A 27648-nucleotide genomic window follows, 5' to 3' on the forward strand; every position below is an offset into this window, starting at 1 on the left:
CAGAAGAGAGGACAGACCCAACAGATCCACTATTCGAGACAACAGACAGAAGAGAGGACAGACCCAACAGATCCACTATTCGAGACATACAACAGAAGAAGAGAGGACAGACCCAACAGATCCACTATTCGAGACAACAGACAGAAGAGAGGACAGACCCAACAGATCCACTAACGAGACATAACAGAGAGAAGAGAGGACAGACCCAACAGATCCACTATTCGAGACAACAGACAGAAGAGAGGACAGACCCAACAGATCCACTATACGAGACATAACAGAGAGAAGAGAGGACAGACCCACTATACGAGACATAACAGACAGAAGAGAGGACAGACCCACTATACGAGACATAACAGACAGAAGAGAGGACAGACCCACTATACGAGACATAACAGAGAGAAGAGAGGACAGACCCAACAGATCCACTATACGAGACATAACAGACAGACCCAAGAGACATAACAGACAGAAGAGGACAGACCCACAACAGATCCACTACAGACAGAGACAACAGACAGATGACAGGACAGACCCAACAGATCCACTATACGAGAGACATAACAGACCCAACAGATCCACTATACGAGACATAACAGACAGAAGAGAGGACAGACAGATGTTACTACAACAGACCCAACAGATCCACTATACGAGACATAACAGACAGAAGAGAGGACAGACAGATGTTACTACAACAGACCCAACAGATCCACTATACGAGACATAACAGACCCAACAGATCCACTATACGAGACATAACAGACAGAAGAGAGGACAGACAGATGTTACTACAACAGACCCAACAGATCCACTATACGAGACATAACAGACCCAACAGATCCACTATACGAGACATAACAGACAGAAGAGAGGACAGACAGATGTTACTACAACAGACCCAACAGATCCACTATACGAGACATAACAGACAGAGAGAGGACAGACCCAACAGATCCACTATACTACTACATAACAGACCCAACAGATCCACTATACGAGACATAACAGACCCAACAGATCCACTATACGAGACATAACAGACAGAAGAGAGGACAGACAGATGTTACTACAACAGACCCAACAGATCCACTATACGAGACATAACAGACCCAACAGATCCACTATACGAGACATAACAGACCCAACAGAAGATAACAGACCCAACAGATCCACTATACGAGACATAACAGACAGAAGAGAGGACAGACCCAACAGATGTTACTACAACAGACCCAACAGATCCACTATACGAGACATAACAGACCCAACAGATCCACTATACGAGACAGAATAACAGACCCCAGATCCACTACAACAGATACAGAGACATAACAGACCCAACAGATCCACTATGAGACGAGACATAACAGACAGAAGAGAGGACAGACAGATGTTACTACAACAGACCCAACAGATCCACTATACGAGACATAACAGACCCAACAGATCCACTATACGAGACATAACAGACCCAACAGATCCACTATACGAGACATAACAGACAGAAGAGAGGACAGACAGATGTTGTTTCACTATTCACATCTAACTGTGATTTACAATGACAGCCTGACTTTAGAGGAAAGACAGCTCTATTCAACAACAGACACAAACTAGAATGAGAAGAACAGGAAGACAGGTTTTCTACGCTAGACGGCCCACGCAGATCCCACGCTAGACGGCCTCCACGCTAGACGGCCTCCACGCTAGACGGCCTCCACGCTAGACGGCCTCCACGCTAGACGGCCTCCACGCTAGACGGCCTCCACGCAGATCCTCCACGCTAGACGGCCTCCACGCTAGACGGCCTCCACGCTAGACGGCCTCCACGCTAGACGGCCTCCACGCTAGACGGCCTCCACGCTAGACGGCCTCCACGCTAGACGGCCTCCACGCTAGACGGCCTCCACGCTAGACGGCCTCCACGTAGACGGCCTCCACGCTAGACGGCCTCCACGCTAGACGGCCTCCACGCTAGACGGCCTCCACGCTAGACGGCCTCCACGCTAGACGGCCTCCAAAGACGGCCTCCACGCTAGACGGCCTCCAACATCTGACACAGACGGCCTCCACGCTAGACGGCCTCCACGCTAGACGGCCTCCACGCTAGACGGCCTCCACGCTAGACGGCCTCCACGCTAGACGGCCTCCACGCTAGACGGCCTCCACGCTAGACGGCCTCCACGCTAGACGGCCTCCACGCTAGACGGCCTCCACGCTAGACGGCCTCCACGCTAGACGGCCTCCACGCTAGACGGCCTCCACGCTAGACGGCCTCCACGCTAGCAGGCAGACGGCCTCCACGCTAGACGGCCTCCACGCTAGACGGCCTCCACGCTAGACGGCCTCCACGCTAGACGGCCTCCACGCTAGACGGCCTCCACGCTAGACGGCCTCCACGCCAGACGGCCTCCACGCTAGACGGCCTCCACGCTAGACGGCCTCCCGCTAGACGGCCTCCACACTAGACGGCCTCCACACTAGACGGCTAGACGGTCCTCCACACTAGACGGCCTCCACACTAGACGGCCTCCACACTAGACGGCCTCCACACTAGACGGCCTCCACACTAGACGGCCTCACACTAGACGGCCTCCACACTAGACGGCCTCCACGCTAGACGGCCTCCACGCTAGACGGCCTCCACGCTAGACGGCCTCCACGCTAGACGGTCCTCTACGCTAGACGGCCTCTACGCTAGACGGTCCTCTACGCTAGACAGCCTATACACTAGACGGCCTCCACACTAGACGGTCCTCTACGCTAGACGGCTTCCACACTAGACGGTCCTCTACGCTAGACAGCCTCCACACTAGACGATCCTCTATGCTAGACGGCCTCCACGCTAGACAGTCCTCTACACTAGACGGTCTCCACACTATATCTCAGTATCAAAATGCCAATAAGCGTTCAGAATCCCCATTACAACAAAGTGTAAAATCTCAAGGAAGATGAATTAATGTCTAAGTGGATATGATTAGGTTCATGTACCAGAGAGCAGCAGCACGGCAGACAGACAGGCAGACAGGGAGGCAGACAGAAAGACAGACAGCACAGCAGACAGACAGTACGGCAGACAGACAGGCAGACAGGCAGACAGGCAGGCAGACAGCACGGCAGACAGACAGACAGCACGGCAGACAGACAGGCAGACAGACAGGCAGACAGACAGGCAGACAGACAGGCAGACAGACAGGCAGACAGCAGGCAGACAGGCAGACAGCACGGCAGACAGGCAGGCAGACGGCAGACAGACAGGCAGACAGACAGGCAGGCAGGCAGACAGGCAGACAGGCAGACAGGCAGGCAGACAGGCAGACAGGCAGTCCACCTTGGAGGGATTTTTCAACTGGTAGAGCTTGTTAAAACATTCATCTCTATGTATGAAGCTGTGTTATGTTGAAGACTTGTTGGCATCACTCAGGACAATCAAATCAAATGTATTTATATAGCCCTTCGTACATCAGCTGATATCTCAAAGTGCTGTACAGAAACCCAGCCTAAAACCCCAAACAGCAAGCAATGCAGGTGTAGAAGCACGGTGGCTAGGAAAAACTCCCTAGAAAGGCCAAAACCTAGGAAGAAACCTAGAGAGGAACCAGGCTATGTGGGGTGGCCAGTCCTCTTCTGGCTGTGCCGGGTGGAGATTATAACAGAACATGGCCAAGATGTTCAAATGTTCATAAATGACCAGCATGGTCAAATAATAGATCTGGGACAGGTAGCACGTCCGGTGAACAGGTCAGGATTCCATAGCCGCAGGCAGAACAGTTGTGGGTCTTGGGACCATAATAAATTCAGATAAAGATGGAGAGGAAAGATGGAGAGGAGCGATGGAGAGGAGATGGGAGCAGATGGAGAGGAGAGATGAGAGAGGAGAGGAGAGATGGAGAGAGATGGAGAGAAGAGAGATGGAGAGGAGAGATGGAGAGAAGAGAGATGGAGAGATGGAGAGGAGAGATGGAGAGGAGAGATGGAGAGGAGAGATGGAGAGAAGAGAGATGGAGAGATGAGAGATGGAGAGGAGAGATGGAGATGGAGAGATGAGAGGAGAGATGGAGAGGAGAGATGGAGAGAGAGGAGAGATGGAGAGGAGAGATGGAGAGGAGAGATGGAGAGATGGAGAGATGAGATGGAGAGGAGGAGAGATGGAGAGAGATGGAGAGAGAGAGAGATGGAGAGGAGAGATGGAGAGGAGAGATGGAGAGATGAGAGGAGATGGAGAGATGGAGAGATGGAGATGGAGAGATGGAGAGGAGAGGAGAGAGATGGAGAGGAGAGATGGAGAGATGGAGAGGAGAGATGGAGATGGAGAGAGAGGAGAGAGAGATGGAGAGATGGAGAGGAGAGATGGAGAGGAGAGATGGAGAGATGGAGAGGAGAGATGGAGAGGAGAGATGGAGAGGAGAGATGGAGAGGAGAGAGATGGAGATGGGAGAGATGGAGAGGAGAGATGGAGAGGAGAGATGGAGAGAGAGATGGAGAGGAGAGATGGAGAGGAGAGATGGAGAGAGGAGAGATGGAGAGAGGAGAGATGGAGAGATGGAGAGATGGAGAGATGGAGAGATGAGAGATGGAGAGGAGAGATGGAGGAGAGGAGAGATGGAGAGGAGAGATGGAGAGGAGAGATGGAGAGAGAGATGGAGAGATGGAGAGATGGAGATGAGGAGAGATGGAGAGATGGAGAGGAGAGATGGATGAGAGATGGAGAGATGGAGAGAGAGAGATGGAGAGAAGAGAGATGGAGAGATGGAGAGAGAGATGGAGAGGAGAGATGGAGAGGAGAGATGGAGAGATGGAGGGAGAGATGGAGAGGATGGAGATGGAGAGATGGGAGAGGAGAGATGGAGGAGGAGATGGAGGAGGGAGAGATGGAGATGATGGAAGAGATGGAAGGAGAGATGGAGAGATGGAGAGATGGAGAGGAGATGGAGAGGAGAGATGAGAGAGAGAGAGAGAGATGGGAGAGGAGAGATGGAGGGAGAGATGGAGAGGAGAGATGGAGAGATGGAGAGATGGAGAGGAGAGATGAGAGATGAGAGATGGAGAGATGGGAGGAGATGGAGAGGAGAGATGGAGAGAGAGGAGGAGAGAGGAGAGATGAGAGATGGAGAGATGGAGAGGAGAGATGGAGAGATGGAGAGAGATGGAGAGGAGAGATGGAGAGGAGAGATGGATGGAGATGGAGATGGAGAGGAGAGATGGGAGAGAGATGGAGAGGAGAGATGGAGAGATGGAGAGGAGAGATGGAGAGGAGAGATGGAGAGATGGAGAGGAGATGGAGGAGAGAGAGATGGAGATGGAGAGGAGAGATGGAGAGGAGAGATGGAGATGGAGAGGAGAGATGGAGAGAGGAGATGGAGAGAGGAGAGATGGAGAGAGATGGATGGAGATGAGAGATGGAGAGGAGAGATGGAGAGGAGGAGAGAGATGGAGAGATGGAGAGGAGAGATGGAGAGGAGAGATGGAGATGGAGAGGAGAGATGAGAGATGAGAGATGGAGAGGAGAGATGGAGAGGAGAGATGAGAGATGGAGATGGAGAGATGGAGAGAGATGGAGAGGAGAGATGGAGAGATGGAGAGGAGAGATGGAGAGGATGGAGAGATGGAGAGAGATGGAGATGGAGAGAGAGATGGAGAGGAGAGATGGGAGAGGAGAGATGGAGAGATGGAGAGGAGAGATGGAGAGGAGAGATGAGAGATGGAGAGATGGAGAGAGGAGAGATGGAGAGAGATGGAGAGGAGAGATGGAGAGGAGAGATGGAGAGATGGAGAGATGGAGAGGAGAGATGGAGAGGAGAGATGGAGAGGAGAGATGGAGAGATGGAGAGGAGAGAGAGAGAGAGATGGAGAGGAGAGATGGAGAGATGGAGAGGAGAGATGGAGAGGAGAGATGGAGAGAGATGGAGGAGAGATGGAGAGGAGAGATGGAGAGGAGAGATGGAGAGATGGAGAGAGAGAGATGGAGAGAGATGGAGAGAGAGAGGAGAGATGGAGAGATGGAGAGAGAGATGGAGATGGAGAGATGGAGAGGAGAGATGGAGAGATGGAGAGGAGAGATGGAGAGGAGAGATGGAGAGATGGAGATGGAGAGGAGAGATGGAGAGATGGAGAGGAGAGATGGAGAGGATGGAGAGATGGAGAGGAGATAGAGATGGAGAGATGGAGAGATGGGAGAGATGGAGAGAGATGGAGAGATGGAGATGGAGAGATGGAGAGGAGAGAGAGATGGAGAGATGGAGAGATGGAGAGATGGAGAGATGGAGAGGAGAGATGGAGAGATGGAGAGATGGAGAGATGGAGAGATGGAGAGATGGAGAGGAGAGATGGAGAGATGGAGAGAGATGGAGAGATGGAGAGATGGAGAGGAGAGATGGAGAGGAGGAGAGGAGAGATGGAGAGATGGAGAGATGGAGAGGAGAGATGGAGAGGAGAGATGGAGAGGAGAGATGGAGAGGAGAGATGGAGAGGAGAGATGGAGAGGAGAGATGGAGAGATGGAGAGAGAGAGGAGAGATGGAGAGGAGAGATGGAGATGAGAGATGGAGAGGAGAGATGGAGAGATGGAGAGGAGAGATGGAGAGATGGGAGAGATGGAGAGATGGAGAGATGAGATGGAGAGATGGAGAGATGGAGAGAGGAGAGATGGAGAGGAGAGATGGAGAGAGAGGGAGAGATGGAGAGGAGAGATGGAGAGATGGAGAGGAGAGATGGAGAGAGATGGAGAGATGGAGAGGAGAGATGGAGATGGAGAGATGGGAGGGAGAGATGGAGAGGAGGAGAGATGGAGAGAAGAGAGATGAGATGGAGAGATGGAGAGGAGAGATGGAGAGAGGAGAGGAGAGATGAGAGAGAGGAGAGATGGAGAGGAGAGATGGAGAGATGGAGAGGAGAGATGGAGAGATGGAGAGATGGAGAGATGGAGAGGAGAGAGGAGAGATGGAGGAGAGATGGAGAGATGGAGAGGAGAGAGATGGAGAGATGGAGAGATGAGAGATGGAGAGAGAGATGGAGAGGAGAGATGGAGAGGAGAGATGGAGAGGGAGAGATGGAGAGATGGAGAGAGAGAGAGATGGAGAGAATGGAGAGGAGAGATGGGAGGAGAGATGGAGAGGAGAGATGGAGAGGAGAGATGGAGAGATGGAGAGATGGAGAGATGGAGGAGATGGAGAGGAGAGATGGAGAGGAGAGATGGAGAGATGGAGAGGAGAGATGGAGAGAGGAGGATGGAGGAGAGATGGAGAGATGGAGAGATGGAGGAGAGATGGAGAGGAGAGATGGAGAGGAGAGATGGAGAGATGGAGAGATGGAGAGATGGAGAGAGGAGAGATGGAGAGATGGAGAGAAGAGAGATGGAGAGATGGAGAGAGATGGAGAGGAGAGATGGAGAGATGGAGAGGAGAGATGGAGAGGAGAGATGGAGAGAGGAGAGATGGAGAGGAGGAGAGATGGAGAGGAGATGGAGAGATGGAGAGGAGAGATGGAGAGATGGGAGAGATGGAGAGGAGAGAGAGAGGAGAGATGAGAGAGGAGAGATGGAGAGGAGAGATGGAGAGATGGAGAGGAGAGATGGAGAGAGAGAGAGATGGGAGAGATGGAGAGATGGAGATGGAGAGATGGAGAGATGGAGAGGAGAGATGGAGAGATGGGAGAGATGGAGAGATGGAGAGGAGAGATGAGATGGAGAGAGAGATGGAGAGATGAGAGATGGAGAGATGGAGAGGAGATGGAGAGGAGAGATGGAGAGGAGAGATGGAGAGGAGAGATGGAGAGGAGAGATGGAGAAGATGGGAGAGGAGAGATGGAGAGATGAGAGATAGATGGAGAGGAGAGATGGAGGAGAGATGGAGAGGAGAGATGGAGAGGAGAGATGGAGAGGAGAGATGGAGAGATGGAGAGATGGAGAGATGGAGAGATGGAGAGATGGAGAGAGATGGAGAGGAGAGAGGAGAGAGAGATGGAGAGGATGGAGATGGAGAGATGGGAGGAGAGATGGAGAGATGGAGGAGAGATGGAGAGATGGAGAGGAGAGATGGAGAGGAGAGATGGAGAGATGGAGAGGAGAGATGGAGAGGAGAGATGGAGAGATGGAGAGGAGAGATGGAGAGATGAGAGGAGAGATGGAGAGATGGAGAGATGGAGAGGAGAGATGGAGAGAGATGGAGAGATGGAGAGGAGAGATGGAGAGATGGAGAGATGGAGAGATGGAGAGATGGAGAGATGGAGAGATGGAGAGATGGAGAGGAGAGATGGAGAGATGGAGAGATGGAGAGATGGGAGGAGAGATGGAGAGGAGAGATGGAGAGGAGAGATGGAGAGGAGAGATGGAGAGATGGAGAGGAGAGATGGGAGAGAATGGAGAGGAGAGATGGAGAGGAGAGATGGAGAGACTGGAGAGATGGAGAGATGGAGAGAGAGATGGAGAGATGGAGAGATGAGAGATGGAGAGATGGGAGAGGAGAGATGGAGAGGAGAGAAGAGAGAGATGAGAGGAGAGATGGAGAGATGGAGAGAGAGATGGAGAGATGGAGAGGAGAGATGGAGAGATGGAGAGGATGGAGAGATCATCCAGGACAGATGGAGAGATGGAGAGGAGAGATGAGATCATGAGAGATGGAGAGATGGAGAGATGGAGTGGAGAGATGGAGAGATGGAGATGGAGAGATGGAGAGATGGAGAGATGGGAGAGAGATGGGCCAGGATGGAGAGGAGAGATGGAGAGAGAGAGAGTTGGAGATGGTTCCATGCTCTGGAGAGGAGAGATGGAGAGATGGAGAGGAGAGATGAGAGAGATGGAGACCAGAGGAGAGATGGAGAGATGGAGAGGAGAGATGGAGAGGAGAGATGGGAGAAGAGGAGATGGAGAGGAGAGATGGAGAGATGGAGAGAGAGATGGAGAGATGGAGACCAGAGAGAGTGGAGAGGAGAGGAAGATGGAGAGGAGAGATATGGAGAGGAGAGATGGAGAGGAGAGATGGAGAGTTGGAGAGGAGAGATGGAGAGATCCTAGAGTTAACCCAGAGATGGAGAGGAGAGATGGAAGGAGAGATGGAGACCAGATGGAAGGAGAGATGGAGAGATGGAGGAGAGATGGAGAGGAGAGATAGACCAGTTAAGGAGAGTCATTGACCAGAGATGGAGAGATGGAGAGGGAGAGATAACCCAGAGTTGAGACCAGTTAGAGAAGATTAAGATGGAGAGATGGAGAATGGAGAGATGGAGAGGAGAGATGGAGAGGAGAGATGGAGGAGAGTCATTGCATAGCATTGTATTGAATGAATGAAATCACAAAAGTTAAATAGGAAGTGAAGTGCATTCTCTGTTTTAGATGGAGGAGAAATCTATCTAGTCAGTGATGGAGACTGACTCCACCCACTGTTGAAAGCATTACTGTAGCCTACTCTCTCTCTCTCAAGCAGGAGAAATCTATCTAGTCAGTGATGGAGACTGACTCCACCCACTGTTGAAAGCACTACTGTAGCCTACTCTCTCTCTCAAGCAGGAGAAAGCAATTTGGCCCTGACAGGCTCTTGATCCAGTCTTGTCTGCAAACACACAGCTCAGTAGTAAATTACATCCATCACAGCCTGACTGGTGATGCTACCTGGTCCCCAGCCTCCCTGCTGATTGGTAGGTAGCCTAGTGGTTAGAGGCAGGTAGCCTAGTGGTTAGAGGCAGGTAGCCTAGTGGTTAGAGGCAGGTAGCCTAGTGGTTAGAGCGTTGGGCCAGTAACCTGAAAGGCTGCTAGACCAGTTAACCTGAAAGGCTGCTAGACCAGTTAACCCCACTGTTCCTAGACCAGTTAACCCCACTGTTCCTAGACCAGTTAACCCCACTGTTCCTAGACCAGTTAACCCCACTGTTCCTAGACCAGTTAACCCCACTGTTCCTAGACCAGTTAACCCCACTGTTCCTAGACCAGTTAACCCACTGTTCCTAGACCAGTTAACCCCACTGTTCCTAGACCAGTTAACCCCACTGTTCCTAGACCAGTTAACAACACTGTTCCCAGGCCGCCGTTGTAAATAAGAGTGTGTTATTAACAGACTTGCCTAGTTAAATAAAGGTTAAATAAAACAAATATTAATTTTAAAAAATCCTAATAACTCCTCCCTTCTCCTCTCTCGGTTCCTCCTCCTCTCCCTGCTCCTCCTCCACCCCCTCTTCTGATTCATGTACATTTGAGTCATTTAGCAGACGTTCTTATCCAGAGAGACTTACAGTAATGAGTACAAACATTTTCATACTGGTCCCCGGTGGGAATCTAAACCCACAACCCTGTCGTTGCAAGCACCATGCTCTACCAACTGAGCCATAAGGGACCCCCTCCTCAAACTCAACCCCTGTCGTTGCCATTCTCTACCAACTGAGCCATAAGGGACCCCCTCCTCAAACTCAACCCCCTCTCATCTTCTTCCTCTTCTCTGTCTGTAACTTGAATCAGTCCATCCTCTGGACACTGAAGGTGATAGATACCCATCTTCTGGGTATCAACCTATCAGGGTTCAGTCCTCTGGTCTTATTTAAACAGGCCTCGCCAGGAGTTACAAACCTGCAGCGCCAACACTCAGCAATGATCAGCAAGACAAATGACAGGAGGTGAGAATAAATCATCGTGAGAGTGAGGCGGATGAGGAGAGGAGAGGAAAGGGGCTCAGCCAGCTATTGAGAAAGGCCGCCGTAGGCAGACATGGCTCTCAAGAGAAGACAGGCTATGTGCTCACTGCCCACAAAATGAGGTGGAAACTGAGCTGCACTTCCTAACCTCCTGTCCAACGTATGACCATATTAGAGAGACATATTTCCCTCAGATTACACAGATCCACAAAGAATTCGAAAACAAACCCAGTTTTGATAAACTCCCATATCTACTGGGTGAAATACCACAGTGTGCCATCACAGCAGCAATATGTGTGACCTGTTGCCACGAGAAAAGGGCAACCAGTGAAGAACAAACACCATTGTAAATACAACCCATATTTATGCTTATTTATTTTCCCTTGTGTACTTTAACCATTTGTACATTGTTAAAACACTGTATATATATATAATATGACATTTGTAATGTCTTAATTGTTTTGAAACTTCTGTATGTGTAAAGTTTACTGTTAATTTTTATTGTTTATTTAACTTTTGTATATTATCTACCTCACTTGCTTTGGCAATGTTAACACGTTTCCCATGCCAATAAAGCACCTTGAATTAAATTGAGTGAGGTGGATGAGGAGAGGAGAGGAGAGGAGAGGAGAGGAGAGGAGAGGAGAGGAGAGGAGAGGAGAGGAGAGGAGAGGAGAGGAGAGGAGAGGAGAGGAGAGGAGAGGAGAGGAGAGGAGAGGAGAGGAGAGGAGAGGAGAGGAGAGGAGAGGAGAGGAGAGGAGAGAGGAGAGGAGAGAGGAGAGAGGAGAGAGGAGAGGAGAGGGGCTCCTCAAGGCTCTTACCTCTGTTTATCTGACCACTACAAGATTAGAGAGGAGGCACTGCAGACGAGATCTCTCTCAGGTCATTTCATCTCCCTATTTTCTCAAGCTGTCCTCCTGCCTGTGACAAAGTCCCACGACTGCCGTGCCAACCCCCTGGGAAGAGAAGAGACCACAGCCACTTCTCCTCACCAACGCCGTCGGCTCCCAGGGCTGGCGGACACATAACTCTAGCTTAATTAAAAGGAGAGTTTCATCTCAGATGGAAACGGGCTGGGGACTCTGGGATAGGAGGAGGAGGAAGTCAGGAGAAACAGAGAGAGAAAAACGTCAGGAGAAACAGAGAGAGGAGGAAGTCAGGAGAAACACAGAGAGAGAAGAACGTCAGGAGAAACACAGTAGAGAGAGAAGAACGTCAGGAGAAACACAGTAGAGAAGAACGTCAGGAGAAACACAGTAGAGAGAGAAGAACGTCAGGAGAAACACAGTAGAGAGAGAAGAACGTCAGGAGAAACACCGTAGAGAGAGAAGAACGTCAGGAGAAACACAGAGAGAGAAGAAAGTCAGGAGAAACACAGTAGAGAGAGAAGAACGTCAGGAGAAACACAGTAGAGAGAGAAGAACGTCAGGAGAAACACAGTAGAGAGAAGAACGTCAGGAGAAACACAGTAGAGAGAGAAGAACGTCAGGAGAAACACAGTAGAGAGAGAAGAACGTCAGGAGAAACACAGTAGAGAGAGAAGAACGTCAGGAGAAACACAGTAGAGAGAGAAGAACGTCAGGAGAAACACAGTAGAGAAGAACGTCAGGAGAAACACAGTAGAGAGAGAAGAACGTCAGGAGAAACACAGTAGAGAGAGAAGAACGTCAGGAGAAACACAGTAGAGAAGAACGTCAGGAGAAACACAGTAGAGAGAGAAGAACGTCAGGAGAAACACAGTAGAGAGAGAAGAACGTCAGGAGAAACACAGTAGAGAGAGAAGAACGTCAGGAGAAACACAGTAGAGAGAGAAGAACGTCAGGAGAAACACAGTAGAGAGAGAAGAACGTCAGGAGAAACACAGTAGAGAGAGAAGAACGTCAGGAGAAACACAGTAGAGAGAGAAGAACGTCAGGAGAAACACAGTAGAGAGAGAAGAACGTCAGGAGAAACACAGTAGAGAGAGAAGAACGTCAGGAGAAACACAGTAGAGAGAGAAGAACGTCAGGAGAAACACAGTAGAGAGAGAAGAACGTCAGGAGAAACACAGTAGAGAAGAACGTCAGGAGAAACACAGTAGAGAAGGAAGTCAGGAGAAACACAGTAGAGAAGGAAGTCAGGAGAAACAGAGAGAGAAGAACATCAGGAGAAACACAGAGAGAGGAGGAAGTCAGGAGAAACACAGTAGAGAGAGAAGAACGTCAGGAGAAACACAGTAGAGAGAAGAACGTCAGGAGAAACACAGAGAGAGGAGGAAGTCAGGAGAAACACAGTAGAGAGAGAAGAACGTCAGGAGAAACACAGTAGAGAGAAGAACGTCAGGAGAAACACAGTAGAGAGAGAAGAACGTCAGGAGAAACACAGTAGAGAAGAACGTCAGGAGAAACACAGTAGAGAGAAGGAAGTCAGGAGAAACACAGTAGAGAAGGAAGTCAGGAGAAACACAGTAGTAGAGAGAGAAGAACGTCAGGAGAAACACAGTAGAGAAGGAAGTCAGGAGAAAGCTCTGTCACCATACATGGAGGGGAAAAGCAATGCACCCTTGTCTACATCGACACTTCAAATGGCTCACTATTCCCTATGGGCTCTGGTCAAAAGCAGTGCTCTATATAGGGTGTAGGATGCAGCTTTGTGATATGCAGCAGCCTCTCATTCCTGAGAGAAGAGGTGTAGAGAGAGAGAGAGAACTGCTGCATATAGCTGCTATGTGACTGGACTGTAATGGAGAGGTACTTAAACAACACTGAGTTGCTTCAATGGCTCCCTGGGAGCATAGCAGAAATTCCCTTTCTTTTAATTCTTCATCTCCACAGTTTCACATGATCTGAGTCAGAGCGCTCTTTATTCAGAATGTGTCTTCATGGTGGGACGGACGGGAAATGGCTGTAGGCTAGTAAAACTATGAATTTAAAGTGCCAAAAGATGGGCTGTTGTAGTCAGTGCCCCAGTATTTCCCTGGTCTTTGTTCTCATTACTTCAGTTTTCATCTTGTCTTTGTTCCCATGTTCATCCCATCTTGTAGCCCAAGACAGATTGAAAACCATCCTAGGGTTTGGTTCATTCTAGGAGAGGAAGCCATGAGCCCAGAAGCCAAGAGTCAAGTTCACAGCAGAAAGCACCAGTCTAACAACACACATTCTATATAGTTATAATGAGGTGTCCAACGGTACAGTTCTAGATGAGGAACATCATGTCATATGCACCAGCTTGGTCCTTTTACTGGTAGGGAGGAGAGAAGTAAAGAGTGCTGGAGGGAGAGAGATTGGTGGGGGAGAGGGAGATGGAGAAGGTGAGAGATGGAGGGAGAGGGAGAGCGTGAGAGATGGAGAGGAGAGAGTGAGAGATGGAGAGAGAGAGCGAAGTAGGGAGGGCTGGAGGGAGAGAGAGAGGGTAGAGGAGGGAGAGAGATTGGTGGGGGAGAGGGAGATGGAGAAGGTGAGAGATGGAGGGAGAGGGAGAGCGTGAGAGATGGAGAGGGAGAGCGTGAGAGATGGAGAGAGAGAGAACGGTGGAGAGAGAGCGAAGTAGGGAGGGCTGGAGGGAGAGAGAGAGGGTAGAGGAGGGAGAGAGAGGGTAGAGGAGGGAGAGAAGGCTGGAGGGGAGAGAGAGAGAAAGTAGAGGAGGGAGAGGCTGTAGTGGACTGTAGTGGACTAGAAGGAGAGAGGGCTAGAGGGAGAGAGAGTCTCTTTACCGTTCTGTGTGAGCTTGGTGGAACACACCAGGGTTGCTATCTGGAAGGAGTCCTTGCTGATGGTACAGTTGCCCAGGTTGTGTGTACCCTTCCCTGTAGTGGACAAACCCTTCTCCTCCAGCTCCACCTTGGTAGCAGGCAGGTTCAGGTACAGAGACGAGTCCTCCAGCTTCTTAGCCTCCGCCTGGGGGTCATACAGAATTACACATACACATATACCTGGTCTGTGGGATTATAAGACCTACCCTGAATGAGCTACCCTGAATGAGGTGGTGTTATATTACCTACCCTGAATACGATGAGGTGGTGTTATATTACCTGTATACGATGAGGTGGTGTTATATTACCTACCCTGTATATGATGAGGTGGTGTTATATTACCTGAATACGATGAGGTGGTGTTATATTACCTGTATACGATGAGGTGGTGTTATATTACCTACCCTGCATACGATGAGGTGGTGTTATATTACCTGTATACGATGAGGTGGTGTTATATTACCTACCCTGCATACGATGAGGTGGTGTTATATTACCCACCCTGCATACGATGAGGTGGTGTTATATTACCTACCCTGAATACGATGAGGTGGTGCTATATTACCTGAATACGATGAGGTGGTGCTATATTACCTGAATACGATGAGTTGGTGTTACATTACCTACCCTGTATTCGATGAGGTGGTGTTATATTACCTACCCTCAATACGATGAGGTGGTGTTATATTACCTGTATACGATGAGGTGGTGTTATATTACCTGAATACGATGAGGTGGTGTTATATTACCTGAATACGATGAGGTGGTGTTATATTACCTGAATACGATGAGGTGGTGTTATATTACCTACCCTGTGTACGATGAGGTGGTGTTATATACCCTGAATACGATGAGGTGGTGTTATATTACCTACCCTGAATACGATGAGGTGGTGTTATATTACCTACCCTGAATACGATGAGGTGGTGTTATATTACCTGTATACGATGAGGTGGTGTTATATTACCTGAATACGATGAGGTGGTGTTATATTACCTGAATACGATGAGGTGGTGTTATATACCCTGAATACGATGAGGTGGTGTTATATTACCTACCCTGAATACGATGAGGTGGTGTTATATTACCTACCCTGTGTACGATGAGGTGGTGTTATATACCCTGAATACGATGAGGTGGTGTTATATTACCTACCCTGAATACGATGAGGTGGTGTTGTATTACCTGTATACGATGAGGTGGTGTTATATTACCCACCCTGAATACGATGAGGTGGTGTTATATACCTACCCTGAATACGATGAGGTGGTGTTATATTACCTACCCTGTATATGATGAGGTGGTGTTATATTACCTACCCTGTATACGATGAGGTGGTGTTATATTACCTGAATATGATGAGGTGGTGTTATATGACCTGTATATGATGAGGTGGTGTTATATTACCTACCCTGTATACGATGAGGTGGTGTTATATTACCTACCCTGTATACGATGAGGTGGTGTTATATTACCTACCCTGTATACGATGAGGTGGTGTTATATTACCTGTATATGATGAGGTGGTGTTATATTACCTACCCTGTATACGATGAGGTGGTGTTATATTACCTACCCTGTATACGATGAGGTGGTGTTATACTACCTACCCTGAATACGATGAGGTGGTGTTAAATTACCTGTATACAATGAGGTGGTGTTGTATTACCTGTATACGATGAGGTGGTGTTGTATTAACTGTATACGATGAGGTGGTGTTATATTACCTGTATACGATGAGGTGGTGTTATATTACCTACCCTGTATACGATGAGGTGGTGTTATATTACCTACCCTGTATACGATGAGGTGGTGTTATATTACCTACCCTGTATACGATGAGGTGGTGTTATATTACCTACCCTGTATACGATGAGGTGGTGTTATACTACCTGTATACGATGAGGTGGTGTTGTATTACCTGTATACGATGAGGGGTGTTGTATTACCTGTATACGATGAGGTGGTGTTGTATTACCTGTATACGATGAGGTGGTGTTATATTACCTACCCTGAATACGATGAGGTGGTGTTATATTACCTGAATACAATGAGGTGGTGTTATATTACCTGCCCTGAATACGATGAGGTGGTGTTATATTACCTGTATACGATGAGGTGGTGTTATATTACCTACCCTGAATACGATGAGGTGGTGTTATATTACCCTGTATACGATGAGGTGGTGTTGTATTACCTGTATACGATGAGGTGGTGTTATATTACCTACCCTGAATACGATGAGGTGGTGTTATATTACCCTGTATACGATGAGGTGGTGTTATATTACCCTGTATACTATGAGGTGGTGTTGTATTACCTGTATATGATGAGGTGGTGTTATATTACCTGTATATGATGAGGTGGTGTTGTATTTCCTGTATATGATGAGGTGGTGTTGTATTTCCTGTATATGATGAGGTGGTGTTGTATTACCTGTATATGATGAGGTGGTGTTATATTACCTGTATATGATGAGGTGGTGCTATGTTACCTGAATACGATGAGGTGGTGTTATATTACCTGTATATGATGAGGTGGTGTTATATTATCTGTATATGATGAGGTGGTGTTATATTACCTGTGTATGATGAGGTGGTGTTATATTACCTGTGTATGATGAGGTGGTGTTATATTACCTACCCTGTATATTACATACCTTGTATACGATGAGATCGTGCTCTCCGTCCCTCAGGGTCGTCCCATCGTACCTCATCAGCTTCACAAACGACAGGGCAAATATCTTCTCCGATTTGTCTTTGGCTGCAGGGGAGGAAGGGATATAACCAGTTAGAGCCCCACCCACTGAACCAGACAACCAGTTAGAGCCCCACCCACTGAACCAGACAACCAGTTAGAGCACCGCCCACTGAACCAGACAACCAGTTAGAGCCGAGCCCCACTGAACCAGACAACCAGTTAGAGCCCCGCCCACTGAACCAGACAACCAGTTAGAGCCGAGCCCCACTGAACCAGACAACCAGTTAGAGCCGAGCCCCACTGAACCAGACAACCAGAACACAACACACATGAATCATACACAATCCCATCCTCATTCAGGACACATAGGAGTCCAATAATCTGAACTGCAATAATTGTGTTGTATCCAGTCCATATGGCAGAGTGTATTCTCGCTACATCTTCGCTACACTATCCCCCAGGGAGAATGATGTCAGCACACTGTATATTCAGAGTGTATCTTCGCTACACTATCCCCCAGGGAGAATGATGTCAGCACACTGTATATTCAGAGTGTATTTGCGCCACATCTTCGCTACACTATCCCCCAGGGAGAATGATGTCCACACTATCCCCCAGGGAGAATGATGTCCACACTATCCCCCAGGGAGAATGATGTCTACACTATCCCCCAGGGAGAATGATGTCCACACTATCCCCCAGGGAGAATGATGTCCACACTATCCCCCAGGGAGAATGATGTCCACACTATCCCCCAGGGAGAATGATGTCTACACTATCCCCCAGGGAGAATGATGTCTACACTATCCCCAGGGAGAATGATGTCTACACTATCCCCCAGGGAGAATGATGTCCACACTATCCCCCAGGGAGAATGATGTCTACACTATCCCCCAGGGAGAATGATGTCCACACTATCCCCCAGGGAGAATGATGTCTACACTATCCCCCAGGGAGAATGATGTCCACACTATCCCCCAGGGAGAATGATGTCCACACTATCCCCCAGGGAGAATGATGTCTACACTATCCCCCAGGGAGAATGATGTCTACACTATCCCCCAGGGAGAATGATGTCAGCACACTGTATATTCAGAGTGTATCTTCGCTACACTATCCCCCAGGGAGAATGATGTCTACACTATCCCCCAGGGAGAATGATGTCTACACTATCCCCCAGGGAGAATGATGTCTACACTATCCCCCAGGGAGAATGATGTCAGCACGCTGTATATTCAGACCAGACCCTGAGGGTACCACATAGACAATAGAACAGTATTTGTGAAGCAGCCTCCGTGTGGGTCCTATATAAACCGAGAGGAGAGTAACGGCTGTGTCCGGTTAAGTTTACCGTCGGATGGGACCGAATACATCACCATCACAGATCAACAAGCTCAAATTTACGTGACGTTCAGGAGCGTGATTCACCAGGAGCATCTGGTGCATTCAATCTGTATAAATCAACTTATTGGTTTTCTGCCCCGTAGCCTGGCGCGGTGAATAATCGCTCTGCTCGCTGGACTGGAAGACAACCAATAGAAAGATAGAAGAGGACTACAGTATGTATGCTGCAGAATCAGGAGAGCAGTGGATTCACTACGCAATGACTTCCATCAGACACAAACACAGAGTCACAGATTAAAACAGCTGGGAGTCAGTGGATTATTTTGTCCAGAAACCTGTACATCTCAGCTGTTCACTGACCTAGAATGAACCCTCTGAAATGTACTCTCTCTCTCCCATACCTCCTATACACTGAATGATAACATCGTCCCCAACAGGTGAATACGGCAGGATGGGAAATATCAGCCATCAAACATGCCTCAGGTAATCATCCAACCTGAGCCAGAAAAACAAGGCAATTAACTATACTGAAGGAAAATTATTTAAAAACGCAACTTGCAACAATTTATAGGATTTGACTGAATTACAGTTCAAAGAAGGAAAATTGTCCATTTAAATGAATTCATTAGACCCTAATCTATGGATTTCACTTGACTGGGCAGGAGCACAGCCTGACTGGCTGGCTGAGTGACTGACTGGCTGGCTGAGTGACTGACTGGCTGGCTGAGTGACTGACTGGCTGGCTGAGTGACTGACTGGCTGGCTGAGTGACTGACTGACTGGCTGAGTGACTGACTGGCTGAGTGACTGACTGGCTGGCTGGCTGAGTGACTGACTGGCTGGCTGAGTGACTGACTGACTGGCTGGCTGAGTGACTGACTGGCTGGCTGAGTGACTGACTGGCTGGCTGAGTGACTGGGCAGGAGCACAGCCTGACTGGCTGGCTGAGTGACTGACTGGCTGGCTGAGTGACTGACTGGCTGGCTGAGTGACTGGGCAGGAGCACAGCCTGACTGGCTGGCTGAGTGACTGACTGGCTGGCTGAGTGACTGACTGGCTGGCTGAGTGAGTGACTTGCTGGCTGAGTGAGTGACTTGCTGGCTGAGTGAGTGACTTGCTGGCTGAGTGAGTGACTTGCTGGCTGAGTGAGTGACTGGCTGGCTGAGTGACTGGCTGGCTGAGTGACTGGCTGGCTGAGTGACTGGCTGGCTGAGTGACTGACTGACTGGCTGGCTGAGTGACTGACTGGCTGGCTGAGTGACTGGGCAGGAGCACAGCCTGACTGGCTGGCTGAGTGACTGACTGGCTGGCTGAGTGACTGACTGGCTGGCTGAGTGAGTGACTTGCTGGCTGAGTGAGTGACTTGCTGGCTGAGTGAGTGACTTGCTGGCTGAGTGAGTGACTTGCTGGCTGAGTGAGTGACTGGCTGGCTGAGTGAGTGACTGGCTGGCTGAGTGACTGGGCAGGAGCACAGCCTGACTGGCTGGCTGAGTGACTGACTGGCTGGCTGAGTGACTGACTGGCTGGCTGAGTGAGTGACTTGCTGGCTGAGTGAGTGACTTGCTGGCTGAGTGAGTGACTTGCTGGCTGAGTGAGTGACTTGCTGGCTGAGTGAGTGACTGGCTGGCTGAGTGAGTGACTGGCTGGCTGAGTGACTGGCTGGCTGAGTGACTGGCTGGCTGAGTGACTGGCTGGCTGAGTGACTGACTGACTGGCTGGCTGAGTGACTGACTGGGCAGGGGCATAGCGTGACTTGCTGGCTGAGTGACTGACTTGCTGGCTGAGTGACTTACTGGCTGAGTGACTTGCTGGCTGAGTGACTGGCTGGCTGGCTGGCTGAGTGACTGACTGGCTGGCTGAGTGACTGACTGGCTGGCTGAGTGACTGACTGGCTGGCTGGCTGAGTGACTGACTGGCTGGCTGAGTGACTGACTGGCTGGCTGAGTGACTGACTGGCTGGCTGAGTGACTGGCTGGTGGCTGAGTGACTGACTGGCTGGCTGAGTGACTGACTGGCTGGCTGAGTGACTGACTGGCTGGCTGAGTGAGTGACTGACTGGCTGGCTGACTGGCTGGCTGAGTGACTGACTGGCTGGCTGAGTGACTGACTGGCTGGCTGAGTGACTGACTGGCTGGCTGAGTGACTGACTGGCTGGCTGAGTGACTGACTGGCTGGCTGAGTGACTGACTGGCTGGCTGAGTGACTGACTGGCTGGCTGAGTGACTGACTGGCTGGCTGAGTGACTGACTGGCTGGCTGAGTGACTGACTGGCTGGCTGAGTGACTGACTGGCTGGCTGAGTGACTGACTGGCTGGCTGAGTGACTGACTGGCTGGCTGAGTGACTGACTGGCTGGCTGAGTGACTGACTTGCTGGCTGAGTGACTGGCTGGCTGAGTGACTGGCTGGCTGAGTGACTGGCTGGCTGAGTGACTGGCTGGCTGAGTGACTGGCTGGCTGAGTGACTGACTGGCTGAGTGACTGACTGACTGACTGACTGGCTGGCTGGCTGGCTGGCTGAGTGACTGACTGGCTGGCTGAGTGACTGACTGGCTGGCTGAGAGTGACTGGCTGGCTGAGTGAGTGAGTGAGTGGCTGGCTGAGTGAGTGAGTGGCTGGCTGGCTGAGTGAGTGACTGGCTGGCTGAGTGACTGGCTGGCTGAGTGACTGACTGACTGGCTGGCTGAGTGACTGACTGGCTGGCTGAGTGACTGACTGGGCAGGGGCATGGCGTGACTTGCTGGCTGAGTGACTGGTTGGCTGAGTGACTGACTGGCTGGCTGAGTGACTGACTGGCTGGCTGAGTGACTGACTGGCTGGCTGAGTGACTGACTGGCTGGCTGAGTGACTGACTGGCTGGCTGAGTGACTGACTGGCTGAGTGACTGGCTGGCTGGCTGAGTGACTGACTGACTGGCTGGCTGACTGGCTGGCTGAGTGACTGACTGGCTGGCTGAGTGACTGACTGGGCAGGGGCATAGCGTGACTTGCTGGCTGAGTGACTGACTGGCTGGCTGAGTGACTTGCTGGCTGAGTGACTGGCTGGCTGGCTGAGTGACTTGCTGGCTGAGTGACTGACTGGCTGGCTGAGTGACTGACTGGCTGGCTGAGTGACTGACTGGCTGGCTGAGTGACTGACTGGCTGGCTGGCTGAGTGAGTGACTGGCTGGCTGGCTGAGTGAGTGACTGGCTGAGTGACTTGCTGGCTGAGTGACTGGCTGGCTGGCTGAGTGACTGGCTGGCTGAGTGACTGACTGGCTGAGTGACTGACTGGCTGGCTGGCTGGCTGGCTGTCTGAGTGACTGACTGGCTGGCTGAGTGACTGACTGGCTGGCTGAGTGACTGACTGACTGGCTGGCTGAGTGACTGACTGGGCAGGGGCATAGCGTGACTTGCTGGCTGAGTGACTGACTGGCTGGCTGAGTGACTTGCTGGCTGAGTGACTGGCTGGCTGGCTGAGTGACTTGCTGGCTGAGTGACTGACTGGCTGGCTGAGTGACTGACTGGCTGGCTGAGTGACTGACTGGCTGGCTGAGTGACTGACTGGCTGGCTGAGTGACTTGCTGGCTGAGTGACTGGCTGGCTGGCTGAGTGACTGACTGACTGGCTGGCTGACTGACTGACTGGGCAGGGGCATAGCGTGACTTGCTGTTTGAGTGACTGACTGGCTGAGTGACTGACTGGGCAGGGGCATAGCGTGACTTGCTGGCTGAGTGACTGACTGGCTGAGTGACTGACTGGGCAGGGGCATAGCGTGACTTGCTGGCTGAGTGACTGACTGGCTGGCTGAGTGACTTGCTGGCTGAGTGACTGGCTGGCTGGCTGAGTGACTGACTGGCTGGCTGAGTGACTGACTGGCTGGCTGAGTGACTGACTGGCTGGCTGAGTGACTGACTGGCTGGCTGAGTGACTGACTGGCTGGCTGAGTGACTGACTGGCTGGCTGAGTGACTGACTGGCTGGCTGAGTGACTGACTGGCTGGCTGAGTGACTGACTGGCTGGCTGAGTGACTGGCTGGCTGGCTGGCTGAGTGACTGACTGGGCAGGGGCATAGCGTGACTTGCTGGCTGATTGACTGACTGGCTGGCTGAGTGACTTGCTGGCTGGCTGAGTGACTTGCTGGCTGAGTGACTGACTGGCTGGCTGAGTGACTTGCTGGCTGAGTGACTGGCTGGCTGGCTGAGTGACTTGCTGGCTGAGTGACTGACTGGCTGGCTGAGTGACTTGCTGGGCAGGGGCATAGCGTGACTGGCTGGCTGAGTGACTGGCTGGCTGAGTGACTGACTGGCTGGCTAGCTGGCTGAGTGACTGGCTGGCTGGCTGGCCGAGTGACCGAGTGACTGGCTGACCGAGTGAAAGGCTGGCCGAGTGGCTGATTGACTGACTGAGTGGCTGAGTGACTGACTGGCAGGCTTGCTGGCTGAGTGACTGACTGGCTGGCTGAGTGACTTGCTGGCTGAGTGACTGGCTGGCTGGCTGAGTGACTTGCTGGCTGAGTGACTGACTGGCTGGCTGAGTGACTTGCTGGGCAGGGGCATAGCGTGACTGGCTGGCTGAGTGACTGACTGGCTGGCTGAGTGACTGACTGGCTGGCTGGCTGGCTGAGTGACCGAGTGACTGGCTGACCGAGTGAAAGGCTGGCCGAGTGGCTGATTGACTGACTGAGTGGCTGAGTGACTGACTGGCAGGCTAGCTGGCTGAGTGACTGACTGACTGGCAGGCTGGCTGAGTGACTGACTGGCAGGCTGAGTTACTGACTGGCTGGCTGAGTGACTGACGGTGGCTGGCTGAGTGACTGGCTGGCTGAGTGACTGGCTGGCTGGCTGAGTGTATGAGAAGTAAACCGTGCTAGAGGATTAGTCTTTGCTGAAGCCCACAACAGTGTGTGTGTGTGTCAATGCTGAAGGAGAGGACGGATAGCTTCACCCTAAATACAGCACGTTTCAAACAGACAACCCCCAGTCCAGGCTGTCTGGACCTGCTAATTGATCGTTTTGCATACGGCCGCCCCGCCCAGCTCCTCTTGGCTGGACTAACCGATAATACACCATGAGGCGAGCAGATGGAGCAACAACGCTGCCAGGGGAGGCTTCCTCAGCCCTGTTCCACACCCATAAACATTAAAAACACTCACAAAAATAAATACATACATTTAGAATGCAGTCCCTTCAGCCAGGCGGACACCTTTCCCAACATACAAATGAGCAGTTACAGGCATTTAATTCTCCCAGCCCGGCCCTCCGACAGCCAGCCCGGGACCCACCGACAGCCAGCCGGGACCCACCGACAGCCAGCCCGGGACCCACCGACAGCCAGCCCGGGACCCACAGACAGCCAGCCCGGGACCCACCGACAGCCAGCCCGGGACCCACCGACAGCCAGCCCGGGACCCACCGACAGCCAGCCCGGGACCCACCGACAGCCAGCCCGGGACCCACCGACAGCCAGCCCGGGACCCACCGACAGCCAGCCCGGGACCCACCGATGCCAGCCGGGACCCACCGACAGCCAGCCCGGGACCCACCGACAGCCAGCCCGGGACCCACCGACAGCCAGCCCGGGACCCACCGACAGCCAGCCCGGGACCCACCGACAGCCAGCCCGGGACCCACCGACAGCCAGCCCGGGACCCACTGACAGCTAGCCCGGCCATTCCAACAGAATAACATGAATCTCATCTATGTAGGGGAATTTCATTCCACAATTAAAGTGACACAGGGTGAATTGTATAGTAATTGTTATGACCAGGGCTTGTGTCCTAAATGGCCTCCTGTTCCCTATGAGTGCCAGGATGTAGGGCCAGGACCCAGTCTGCTTGACTTGGACGACTGGGGACAGGTTGGGAGCCAATTGCTTAGTATTTATGAATTCATTGTCTGAATAATTGTATGAATTTAAATTTAGGCTCGTAGCCTAGTGTTCTAAATTATGAATTTATATTTGTGCTCATGGCCTAGGGTGGTCTTGTGGTCCATGAATTTAAATTTGTGCTCGTGGCCTAGTGATCTAAGTTACCTCCATCTTTCCCCACGGTCACCCTTTCTCCCCACTGTCATCCTCTCTCCATCTTTCCCCACTGTCATCCTCTCTCCATCTTTCACAACTGTCATCCTCTCTCCATCTTTCCCCACTGTCACCCTCTCTCCCCACTGTCACCCTCTCTCCATCTTTCCCCACTGTCATCCCCTCTCCATCTTTCCCCACTGTCATCCCCTCTCCATCTTTCCCCACTGTCATCCTCTCTCCATGTTTCCCCACTGTCATCCCCTCTCTCCAACTTTCCCCAGTGTCACCCTCCTCCATCTTTCCCCACTGTCACCCTCTCTCCATCTTTCCCCACTGTCACCCCCTCTCTCCATCTTTCCCCACTGTCACCCCCTCTCTCCATCTTTCCCCACTGTCACCCCCTCTCTCCATCTTTCCCCACTGTCACCCTCTCTCTCCATCTTTCCCCACTGTCACCCTCTCTCCATCTTTCCCCACTGTCGTCACCCTCTCTCCATCTTTCCCAACTGTCGTCACCCTCTCTCCATCTTTCCCCACTGTCGTCACCCTCTCTCCATCTTTCCCCACTGTCACCCTCTCTCCATCTGTCCCCAATGTCATCCTCTCCATCTTTCCCCACTGTCATCCCCTCTCCATCTTTCCCCACTGTCATCCTCTCTCCATGTTTCCCCACTGTCATCCCCTCTCTCCAACTTTCCCCAGTGTCATCCTCTCCATCTTTCCCCAGTGTCATCCTCTCCATCTTTCCCCACTGTCACCCCCTCTCTCCATCTTTCCCCACTGTCACCCCCACTCTCCATCTTTCCCCACTGTCACCCCCTCTCTCCATCTTTCCCCACTGTCACCCCCTCTCTCCATCTTTCCCCACTGTCACCCCCTCTCTCCATCTTTCCCCACTGTCACCCCCTCTCTCCATCTTTCCCCAGTCACCCCCTCTCTCCATCTTTCCCCACTGTCATCCTCTCTCTCCATCTTTCCCCACTGTCATCCTCTCTCTCCATCTTTCCCCACTGTCACCCCCTCTCTCCATCTTTCCCCTCTCTCCATCTTTCCCCACTGCCACCCCCTCTCTCCATCTTTCCCCACTGTCACCCCCTCTCTCCATATTTCCCCACTGTCACCCCCTCTCTCCATCTTTCCCCACTGTCATCCCCTCTCTCCATCTTTCCCCACTGTCACCCCCTCTCTCCATCTTTCCCCACTGTCACCCCCTCTCTCCATCTTTCCCCACTGTCATCCCCTCTCTCCATCTTTCCCCACTGTCATCCCCTCTCTCCATCTTTCCCCACTGTCATCCCCTCTCTCCATCTTTCCCCACTGTCACCCCCTCTCTCCATCTTTCCCCACTGTCACCCCCTCTCTCCATCTTTCCCCACTGTCACCCCCTCTCTCCATCTTTCCCCACTGTCATCCTCTCTCCATGTTTCCCCACTGTCATCCCCTCTCTCCAACTTTCCCCACTGTCACCCTCCTCCATCTTTCCCCACTGTCACCCTCTCTCCATCTTTCCCCACTGTCACCCCCTCTCTCCATCTTTCCCCACTGTCACCCCCTCTCTCCATCTTTCCCCACTGTCACCCCTCTCTCCATCTTTCCCCACTGTCACCCTCTCTCTCCATCTTTCCCCACTGTCACCCTCTCTCCATCTTTCCCCACTGTCGTCACCCTCTCTCCATCTTTCCCAACTGTCGTCACCTCTCTCCATCTTTCCCCACTGTCACCCTCTCTCCATCTGTCCCCAATGTCATCCTCTCCATCTTTCCCCACTGTCATCCCCTCTCCATCTTTCCCCACTGTCATCCTCTCTCCATGTTTCCCCACTGTCATCCCTCTCTCCAACTTTCCCCAGTGTCATCCTCTCCATCTTTCCCCAGTGTCATCCTCTCCATCTTTCCCCACTGTCACCCCCTCTCTCCATCTTTCCCCACTGTCACCCCCTCTCTCCATCTTTCCCCACTGTCACCCCTCTCTCCATCTTTCCCCACTGTCACCCCCTCTCTCCATCTTTCCCCACTGTCACCCCTCTCTCCATCTTTCCCCACTGTCACCCCCTCTCTCCATCTTTCCCCACTGTCACCCCTCTCTCCATCTTTCCCCACTGTCACCCCCTCTCTCCATCTTTCCCCACTGTCATCCTCTCTCTCCATCTTTCCCCACTGTCACCCCCTCTCTCCATCTTTCCCCTCTCTCCATCTTTCCCCACTGCCACCCCCTCTCTCCATCTTTCCCCACTGTCACCCCCTCTCTCCATATTTCCCCACTGTCACCCCCTCTCTCCATCTTTCCCCACTGTCATCCCCACTCTCCATCTTTCCCCACTGTCACCCCCTCTCTCCATCTTTCCCCACTGTCACCCCCTCTCTCCATCTTTCCCCACTGTCATCCCCTCTCTCCATCTTTCCCCACTGTCACCCCCCTCTCTCCATCTTTCCCCACTGTCATCCTCTCTCCATCTTTCCCCACTGTCATCCTCTCCATCTTTCCCCACTGTCACCCCCTCTCTCCATCTTTCCCCACTGTCATCCCCTCTCTCCATCTTTCCCCACTGTCATCCCTCTCTCTCCATCTTTTCCCACTGTCACCCCCTCTCCATCTTTCCCCTCTCTCCATCTTTCCCCACTGTCATCCCCTCTCTCCATCTTTCCCCACTGTCACCCCCTCTCTCCATCTTTCCCCACTGTCACCCCCTCTCTCCATCTTTCCCCACTGTCACCCCCTCTCTCCATCTTTCCCCACTGTCACCCCCTCTCTCCATCTTTCCCCACTGTCACCCCCTCTCTCCATCTTTCCCCACTGTCATCCCCTCTCTCCATCTTTCCCCACTGTCATCCCCTCTCTCCATCTTTCCCCACTGTCATCCCCTCTCTCCATCTTTCCCCACTGTCATCCCCTCTCTCCATCTTTCCCCACTGTCATCCTCTCTCTCCATCTTTCCCCACTGTCATCCCTCTCTCCATCTTTCCCCACTGTCATCCCCTCTCTCCATCTTTCCCCACTGTCATCCCCTCTCTCATCTTTCCCCACTGTCATCCCCTCTCTCCATCTTTCCCCACTGCCATCCCCTCTCTCCATCTTTCCCCACTGTCATCCCCTCTCTCCATCTTTCCCCACTGTCATCCCCTCTCTCCATCTTTCCCCACTGCCATCCCCTCTCTCCATCTTTCCCCACTGTCACCCTCTCTCCATCTTTCCCCACTGTCACCCTCTCTCCATATTTCCCCACTGTCATCCCCTCTCTCCATCTTTCCCCACTGT

General features: G+C 51.6%; 1 pseudogene; it reads right to left on the minus strand.

Annotated features, from left to right (window-relative positions):
• The window catches only part of LOC121845600, a 106873-nt pseudogene that overhangs the window by 24108 nt on the left and 55117 nt on the right, over window positions 1-27648 (minus strand).

The sequence above is a fragment of the Oncorhynchus tshawytscha genome, unplaced genomic scaffold (genome assembly GCF_018296145.1).
Source record: "Oncorhynchus tshawytscha isolate Ot180627B unplaced genomic scaffold, Otsh_v2.0 Un_scaffold_4286_pilon_pilon, whole genome shotgun sequence".
Lineage (NCBI taxonomy): Eukaryota > Metazoa > Chordata > Actinopteri > Salmoniformes > Salmonidae > Oncorhynchus > Oncorhynchus tshawytscha.